This window comes from Cnephaeus nilssonii, assembly GCF_951640355.1.
Source record: "Cnephaeus nilssonii genome assembly, chromosome: 16".
In the NCBI taxonomy this organism is placed as follows: domain Eukaryota; kingdom Metazoa; phylum Chordata; class Mammalia; order Chiroptera; family Vespertilionidae; genus Cnephaeus; species Cnephaeus nilssonii.
Window position 1 is genome coordinate 43,995,813 of NC_137087.1, and position 9,234 is coordinate 44,005,046.

The following is a 9,234-nucleotide window of genomic DNA, read 5'->3' on the forward strand; positions in this document are numbered from 1 at the left end:
CCTCGATCTCAGTCGGGGCACGTGAGGGAGGTGATCAGTCGATGTGTCTCTCTCACATTGATGTTTCTCTCTCCCTCTCTCTCACCCCCCTCCCTTCTACTTTATCTAAAAGCAATGGAAAAAATATTCTTGGGTGAGGTTTACAAAATAATAAATAAATAAGACTAGACGTGGGGACAGAAATAGTCCTTTGCCAGTTTCCTGTGCTCTGCTGTTGGGGTTCCAGAACAGGCGACTGTGTAAATGTGTGCACGTATGTGTATAAGATGTGCTTTTTTTTTAAAGATGTGCTATTGAACAGCACTAACTTAAGGGCCATACACATATTAGACTCAACAGAGGCTGGCAGGGTCTGCATGTGGCTGTGCATGTCTATAAATATATTTTGGAGAACTTGTGTGTGCACACACATGGGAGCATCCATCATGGTGTATAAGCCTATATAAGTGTGGCTGTGTCTATGCATACACTATAAGCCCCTATGCACAGGGATAGGAACCATGTATCCATTCTGTATCCCCATCACCTAAGAAAGGGCTTGGCACATGGTAGGTACACAATAAAGACTCATTCAAGAATGAATGAATAAACAAAACCACTCTGGGAACTCAGGTAGCTTAGGAGAGCCTGACCACCACTGGTAGAGACCATGAGCAGCCCGGACTCTGGGCAGGATCTGGAAAGAGGGGAGACGCTACACCGTGACGTAGTTGGGTGGGAACTCTGCTGATCTTTTCCTGCTGCCATCTCTCTGGACGGGAATGTGGGCCTTGTGGTCTGTGCTTTGTTCAGAGCGATGAGTTTCAAGAGTTATTTCAGACTATTCTGTGGTGGAAACAAGGAAATGAGCTAGCCATTTTGTTAACTGTGGGGCAAGTAAGGGAGAGAAAGGAAGTAGTGGACAGAAACTGAAGATGGATGGATGGACAGAGACAGATAGACATACTGACTAAACACAAGCTGATGAATAGATTTATTTATAGACAGACCAAAAGACAAATAGAGACACAGATAAATAGATGTATAGATAGACACACAGACTGACATGAATAGTCAGGCAGGCAGACAATCTCCAGCAGTGACTGACAGACCAACAGACAGGCAGACCAATCGATAGCCAGCTAGCTGGGCAGTTGATTGCACAGAAAAGATGGATGTATAGCTCAGCATGCAGAATAGGCCTACCAATAGCCAGGCCCCACTTTCTAGCCTCCTTCCTTGCTAATGGAACCCACTCTTTTGTTTGGCGTTTGCAGACCAACTCCTTCGGGGAGGGTTGAACCCCTCTCTTGCCTTAGAGGGTACTCTTCGTTGATCCAGGAAAATCATGGTAATTTCCATGCTCCTTGCTGAGGATTCGTTTCGGAATGGACAGATGATACAATTCTGACCATTTTAATGTGGGAAGACGTCTGTAAAGGAGACTTTCTTGGGGGAAATTTCACCTCACACTTATACAGGGGGATGTGCTCCTTTCTCCTCTGGAGTTTGGGTTTCTCTATGTGAAGATAAAGTGCTGAGGTGCTGCCGCCTTTTTGAAACCTTGAGGTTTCTCCAGAATCAAAGGCTGACATGCCAAGGATGGCAGACGAGAGATGTGAGAAGATTCTGAGTGATGCCACTGGGCCACATTAACCAATTTGGGAATCTCCCTCCCCAACTTCTTGTTATGTGAGATAATATTTTTCTTATCATCTTAGCCACTTTTGGTAGCGTTATCTGTTACTCGCAGCTAAAAGCATCCCAATTACTATACAAATCAACTGACAAATTGGCAGACAAATAATGGAGAATTGGGGAGATACATGAACGGAGAGACCAACCAGTAGACAGAAAGACATACAGACAGCCAAAACCGGTTTGGCTCAGTGGATAGAGCGTTGGCCTGCGGGCTCAAGGGTCCCAGGTTCGATTCCGGTCAAGGGCATGTACCTTGGTTGCGGGCAGATCCCCGGTGGGGGGTGTGCAGGAGGCGACTGATCGATGTTTCTCTCTCATCGATGTTTATGGCTCTCTATCCCTCTCTCTTCCTCTCTGTAAAAAATCAATAAAATATACTTTTTTAAAAAAAGACATACAGACAGATAACCAGTAGACCAACAGCTAGACAATACTAGTAAAAAGACTCTTCAACTGACAAAGAGATAAGCAGATGGTTTGTAGATGGATACTAGGTAAGTAGACAGATGGACAGAGGTGAATTGGGCCAGGGGTGGGGAACCCTTTTTCTGCCAAGGGCCATTTGGATATTTATAACATCATTCACGGGCCATACAAAATTATCAACTTAAAAATTAGCCTGCTATATTTGGTCAGATATTTAATTAACTCACCCCTAATGCCTTGGCAAGACTAAACCAAATGATTCCATGGGCCTTATATGGCCCATGGGCCAGACGTTCCCCACCCCTGGATTAGACAAATGGAAATTTGGATTGGAGCATGGAGGGATAAATGGAAGGACTGACAGATGGAGACATATGCAGACAAACGGGCCTCCGATACCTTCTCCAGAAAACCATCCCTGACCCCAATCTGTTTTGAAATCTCCTTCTCAGTGTTCCCACAGCCACCTCTACACAACACCATATCAGCCCTTACCCGCTGTGTGGTGAAAATTGTTTTGTTGTTACTCTTCGTCATGGTAAGTTCCAGGTCACATGTTCCTTGAGGATAGGAATCACATCTTATCCCTAGATTAGCACAAAGCTGAGCACACAGTAAGTGCTGGATAAATATTTATCAAATGAACATCTATAGATGGATGATGGGAGAAAGGAAGGAAGGTAAGGAGGGATATAGGGAGGGAGGGAGGAAGAAAATATAGACAAAATGTTGTACAGATATATAAATGGAAATGGACAGACAATTTGGCAAGCAGGTTGACAGGCCATAAGAGAGGCAGATAGATAGTATGTGCATGTATATACCAACAGCAGACAGATGAACAGAGAAACAGCATGATCAGTAAATAGACAAATGGATGAGAGAGAATGAGAGAGAATATGAATGAATACGGGTGAAAATAGATCACTAACAGGCAGGCAGGTATATTATAGATGGAGGAATAAATGGATGGTCAGCCAAATGGTTAGATAGATCAAAAACAGATAGAAAAACAAATAAATGGGCAGGTGACAACGACTGACAGGTTCTCAAACCTGTTGTTATTGTTGAACTCAGATATACGTGATTCCAAATCTGGGCCTTTCCCAAGACACTGCTGTTTCTTTGATTTTAGGATCTGGAGCATAGGATTTAGAGTTTTTAATTCAAGGATGTGAGGTCTGAGAGTGATGGTACTTTGGGGGTCCATATTATCTTGGCAGGGAGCAGTGTGAGTATGAGTAACTTGTTTTCAGAGTGGTCACAGTGTGTGACAACCTCGTTGCCAAACACGCTCACTCTGAAATCAATGCTCTGGCCTCACAGTATGAATTGGGGGCTGCTGGAGGGTGGGAGTCAGGTAAAAACTGGAGGACAGCAAGAATCGCCAAATTAATGACCCACCTGGGGTCAGGAAGTCCACGTGGGGATGAATTATCTGGTTAAGAAACCATGACCAGGTGGATCAATGGAGACAGAGGTTTTATCACTTACTACCCCATGTTTAAAGAGAGCTGTAGCCCTGGGGCTGGGGCTCGTGGGGACTGCTGCCTTTCCCCAGTAGCGCCCTTGCCCTGGCTCACTGCGTCCTTAGGGTGCTCAGAGCTGAGCTGGGGAGACACGAGCCCTGGGGGCTTCCCCAGGAAGCAGATTATGAGATGGAGATTAATGTGCAGGGCAGTATCAGGAAGCTCTTGGGATCAAAACCTTGGAGGGAGAGCCCTGATCGGTTCGGCTCAGTGGATAGAGCATCAGCCTGTGGACTCAAAGGTCCCAGGTTCGATTCCGGTCAAGGGCATGTACCTTGGTTGCGGGCACATCCCCAGTAGGGGGTGTGCAGGAGGCAGCTGATCGATGTTTCTCTCTCATCGATGTTTCTAGCTCTCTATCCCTCTCCCTTCCTCTCTGTAAAAAATCAATAAAATATATTTTTTAAAAAAAACAAACTTGGAGGGAGAGGGAGGAATCAGGACTGGGCAGAAGCTGACCCCTTGAGGCACTCTGGAGCTGGACTGGCCCTTTTTCCCAAGTTGGCCCAGAGGGCTCAGCTTTTATAACCGCATGTTGATGAAAAAGATGGCATCCACAATGACTCCCAGGGTTCTGGTTTGGGTGACTAATTCTGGGGACATACAAATGGATTCAGAAGAGGGCGGGGGTAAGTTCATTGTGGTTGAGTTGAAGTTGAGATTCTTGAGGAATCCAGCTGGAGTATGACTGCCTGGGTTCTATGACTGCCAGTTATTCAGAGCTGAACTCTGCGGTATTCAGAGTTTAGCTCTGAGAAAGGCTAGATGGGGGCGGGGGGCGGGGAGAGACTGTGTGGGTGATTTGTATGAAGGTGGACAGAGGATCCATGGGCCTGATGAGGTCCCCAGGGTGAGTGTGTGGAAAGAAAAGAGCTGTGGGCTGACAATGGAACTGTGGTGAACACCATCCTTAAAGTGAGCTGGAGAGGGAGATAGAAGAGATTCCAGGGAAGCAGGAGGCAGCAAGGAGATGCTGCTGTCATGAAAGATGTGGGGGATGAGACCCAAAAGGTACCAGCCAACACAGCTAAGTGCCATAGAAAGGACAACAAAGGTAAAAGTGGCAGAGTCTATTGGAGAGGGAAAGGGGTTCCTGGTGGTTGGCCTTGAGCAGAGCATTTCATCAAAGTGGTGGGTGGAAGGCAAGTTGTGATGGTTTGAAGAATAAAGAGGAAGCTGAGGGTTATACATTTCTGAGTGGACAGACATGTAGATAGATTATCCGGGGTCAATGCTGGGCCAGTCCAAATGCAGTCTTTCCAGACGACCTTGCTTGTGCCCCTTCTCTCATGTTTCCCATCACTGACTGCCTGTATCTATCATAGTTATCTCTGTCCTGCCCTCTTCCTCTCCCAGACCATAAGCTCCTTCAAGGTGGGATTTTCATCCACGTTTGGGTCCTTCCCTGTGCTAGAGATGGTGCCCACTGGACCTGCAAGTCATCAGCAGCTGCTTATGAAGTAAATGAATGATCTGAGGTGAGACCATGGGGCAAGTTTCCTGGTTTGCAGACCATCAGTCAGCAGACAAGGGATGAAACGATGTCCAGGGTAGAAGATGTGTGATGGGAAGAGGGATGGCTGAGAATATGGAGAGGTGTGAATCCAGGCACTTAGGGCAAAAGAAGTCCAACTGACCTTTGAGTAGAAGTTCTTAACCTTTTGAGATCCTGGACCCCTTGGAGCTGCCCATGTAAATAATAAACACATGCTCCAGGAAAAACACATCACACTCATATTCATTCTGCATATGATTCAGGAGTTTCACAGACCCTGACGCCCATCTCCAGACCTGCCCAGTGATCCATGGGTTCCAAGCCAAATGGAGTATCTACCAGTCCTGTGACCTGGTAGATACTGACCTCGCCCATCACTTACTCCCTCTGGGCCTCAATTTTCTATCTGTAATCTGACGTTGTCAGTCAGGTATTTTACATACCACAAACATTTCACCCTGTTAGTGGGTAGAATTGTTCCAACTTTGAAAAAAGAATGAAGACACAGTTCGAGAAACTTGACCAAATGGACACATGAGTAAGTGAAGGAGCTAGATTCTACTCAGGTCTGTTTGACTCAAAAATCCTGGGCTCTCTCCTGTAAACTGTGCTGCCTACCGGGTGTAACATTATCGATGCCTGTCTGCCCACCCCTGGCATGGTTAATGCACTAATGTACGTGAAAACAATTTGGAAACTGGACAGCACTTATGCAAATATAAGGTACCACATTGGTATCATCATTATTGATCACCCGTATCTTAAAATCCCTTCCTTGGCATCTGTTACGTTCCTTCCTCCCAACCTCAGGCCACTTATTCATTGCTTCTGTCACCTGCTCCTTTTCCACCTGTCTCCTGAGGGTAGGGTTTCTCTAGCCCCCACCTCTTGCTTTCTGTTCTTTACTCTCTAAATTATTTCATCCTACAACTTCAGCTTTGACCTCCAAGCAGGTGTCTCTCAAATCTATACTCCAGTCCAGAGCCTTATTTCAACCACCGATTGGGAGTTTATCACCTACACCAGTGGTCTCAGACTTTGCATCAGAATCACCTAGAGAGTTTGTTAAAACAGATTCCAGGGCACCACTCCCACCGCTTTTGATTCAGGAGGACTGGGGTGGGGCCAAATAATATGTTTTACAGCATTATGCAAAGTATAACTGCACACATTGAAAGTGAACAATTTAATACGTTTTATTTTATTTTATTTTATTGATTTTTCACAGAGAGAAAGGGAGAGGGATAGAGAGCTAGAAACATCTATGAGAGAGATACATCGACCAGCTGCCTCCTGCACACCCCCCACCGGGGATGTGCCCGCAACCAATGTACATGCCCTTGACCGGAATTGAACCTGGGACCTTTCAGTCCGCAGACCAACGCTCTATCCACTGAGCCAAACCGGTTTCGGCTTAATAAGTTTTGACATAGGAATATAGTCATGAAACCAGCACCACAATCAAGATAATGAACATACCTTTAACCCCCCCCCCCCCAAATCTCTTTGTTTCCCTTTATAATCCCTCTCCCCTCCCCCTCAACCTCCACTCCCATCCCAAGGCAACCTTTAACCTGTTTGTGTCACTGTAGATTATAGTGTTTGCATTCTCTAGAGTACTATGTAAGAGGAATCCTAAATTCTGTACTCTTTACCGTTTCTGGCTTTTTCACTCAGCATAATTATTTTGAGATTCATCCATGTTGTTGCATATATCTGTAGTTCATCCCTTTCGTTTCTCCAATCACTAGTTGATAGATATTTGGGTTTCTAATTTGGGGCTATTCCAAATAAGCTGCCAAGAACATCCATGTAAAAATCTTTGTGCTTTTATTTCTCTTAGAAGTGGAATGGCCCTGGCTGGTATGACTCGGTTGAGCGTTGTCCTGTGCACCAAAAAGTCGCTGGTTCAATTCCCGGTCAGGGCACATGCCCAGTTTGCAGGTTTGGTCCCTGGTCAGGGTGCATATGGGAGGCAACTGATCAATGATTCTCTCTCATATTGGTGTTTCTCTCTCTCTCTCTCTCTCTCTCTCTCTCTCTCTCTCTCTCTCTCTCCTTCTCCCTTCCTCTCTCTCTCTCATCAATAAATTATATATATTTAAGTGTAATGGCTGGGTCATATGGTAAGTGAATGTTTAACTTTTTAAGAATTGCCAGACTGTTTTCCAGTTAGTTGTGCCACTTTACACAGCCATTGAGAATTTCAATTGCTCCACATCTTTGCCAATATCTGATAGGATCAGTCTTTTTAATCTTAGCCATTCCAGTGGGTATGTTAGTGACATTTCCTTAATAACTAATGATGTTGAGCACCTTTTCAGATGCTTATTTGCTATCCATATCTTTTTGGGTTAAGGGTCTGTTCAGATCTTTTGCTTATTTTAAAAATTGAATTGTTGTCTTCTTATTGTTGAGCTGTAAGTGTTCTTTATATATTCTAGAATACACGTGCTTTGTTGGATATATGTTTTGCAAATAATTTCTCCTAGTACATGGCTTACTTTTCCATTTTAAAAAACAATATATTTTGAAGAGCAAACATTTTTAATTTGATGAAATCCAGTTTATTGATTTTTTTTCTAGTTTGAGTTTTGGGGTCATATTTAAGAAATCTTTGCCAAACTCAAGATCACTAAGACATTCTCCTATGTTTTCTTTTTCTGACAGACAACTGTTTAGTTTTTATTTCATAATCATAAACTTAACTCTGCAATCCAGCTAGACTGGGAAGGGGTAAGGAAATTATGGAACCCAATAAACTGGCAAGAGCACAAAGATTATGGAACATTCCAAGCAAATTGGGGTGAAGGGGTGCTCTCCTGAGCTACAGAAGGAATGGTCTGGTGGTAAAGATAAAACACAAGTCAAATTTATTAGAGTTGTCCACAGTCAGGAATGGTGATCTTGCTGGTCTTGCCATTCCTGGACCCAAAGTGCTCCATGGCCGTCACAATATCCATGCCCTCTTTCACCTGGCCGAAGACCACATGCTTGCCATCCAACCACTCAGCCTTGGCGGTGCAGGTGAAAAACTGGGAGCCGTTTGTGTTAGGCCCAGCATTTGCCATAGACAGGATGCCAGGGCCTGTATGTTTCAGGATGACGTTCTTGTCCTCAAATTTCTCCCCATAGATGGACTTGCCGCCTGTGCCATTTTGGCGTGTGAAGTCACCACCCTGGCACATAAATCCTGGAATAATTCTGTGAAAGCAGGAACCTTTATAACCAAATCCTCTCTCCCCAGTGCTCAGAGCACGGACGTTTTCTGCTGTCTTTGGAACTTTGCAAACAGCTCGAAGGAGACGCGGCCCAAGGGCTCACCATCGATGGCGATGTCGAAGAACACGGTAGGGTTCACCATGACTGGTCACAGGCAGCTTCGGGGTGGCGGCGTCTGCAAAGCCTCTCCTATGTTTTCTTATAGAAATTTTATAGTTTTAGCTCTTATATCAGGCCTATGATCCTTTTTAAGTTAATTTTTATATATGGTTTGAGGTAGGTTTTTTAAAAATATGGCTCTACTTTTGTCAAAAATCAATTTACTATTTATGTGCGGGTTTATTTCTGGACTGGTATTCTGCTCCATTGATCTATTTGCCTATCTTTATACCAGGACCACACTGTGTTGCTGTTCCTTTATAAGTCTTGAAATCAGGTAGTGTAAGCCTTCTGTATTTGTTCTTTTTCACAGTTGTTTTGGCTATTCTAGGATCTTTGTATTTCCATGTGCATTTTAGAATCCATTTGTCAATGTCTACAAGTAAAAAGCCTGATGGGATTTTGAGGTTGTATTGAATCTATAGATCAATTTGGGTTATAGATCATCTTAACAATATTGAGTCTTCCAATGCATGGATATAATGTTTCTCCATTAACTTGGGCTTTCTTTAATTTATCTGAGCAATGTTTTATAGTTTTCAGAGTACAGGTCTTGCATATCTTCAGTCAAATTAATCCCTAAATATTTAATATTTTAAATGCTATTGTCAATGGTAAATTTTAAATTTTCTATTCCTATTGTTTATTGTGAGTATATAGATATACAATATGTATTTGTTATAACAGATTATTGGGCCCCAACTCCACCATTTCTGACTCAGT

General features: G+C 43.9%; 1 pseudogene across 1 annotated transcript; it reads right to left on the reverse strand.

The window, feature by feature from the left end:
- Positions 1 to 7,819: 7,819 nt before the first annotated feature.
- LOC307112837 (peptidyl-prolyl cis-trans isomerase A-like) lies at positions 7,820 to 8,494 on the reverse strand (annotated as a pseudogene). The gene has a single exon. The product of its transcript is annotated as a peptidyl-prolyl cis-trans isomerase A-like (transcript).
- Positions 8,495 to 9,234: the final 740 nt, after the last annotated feature.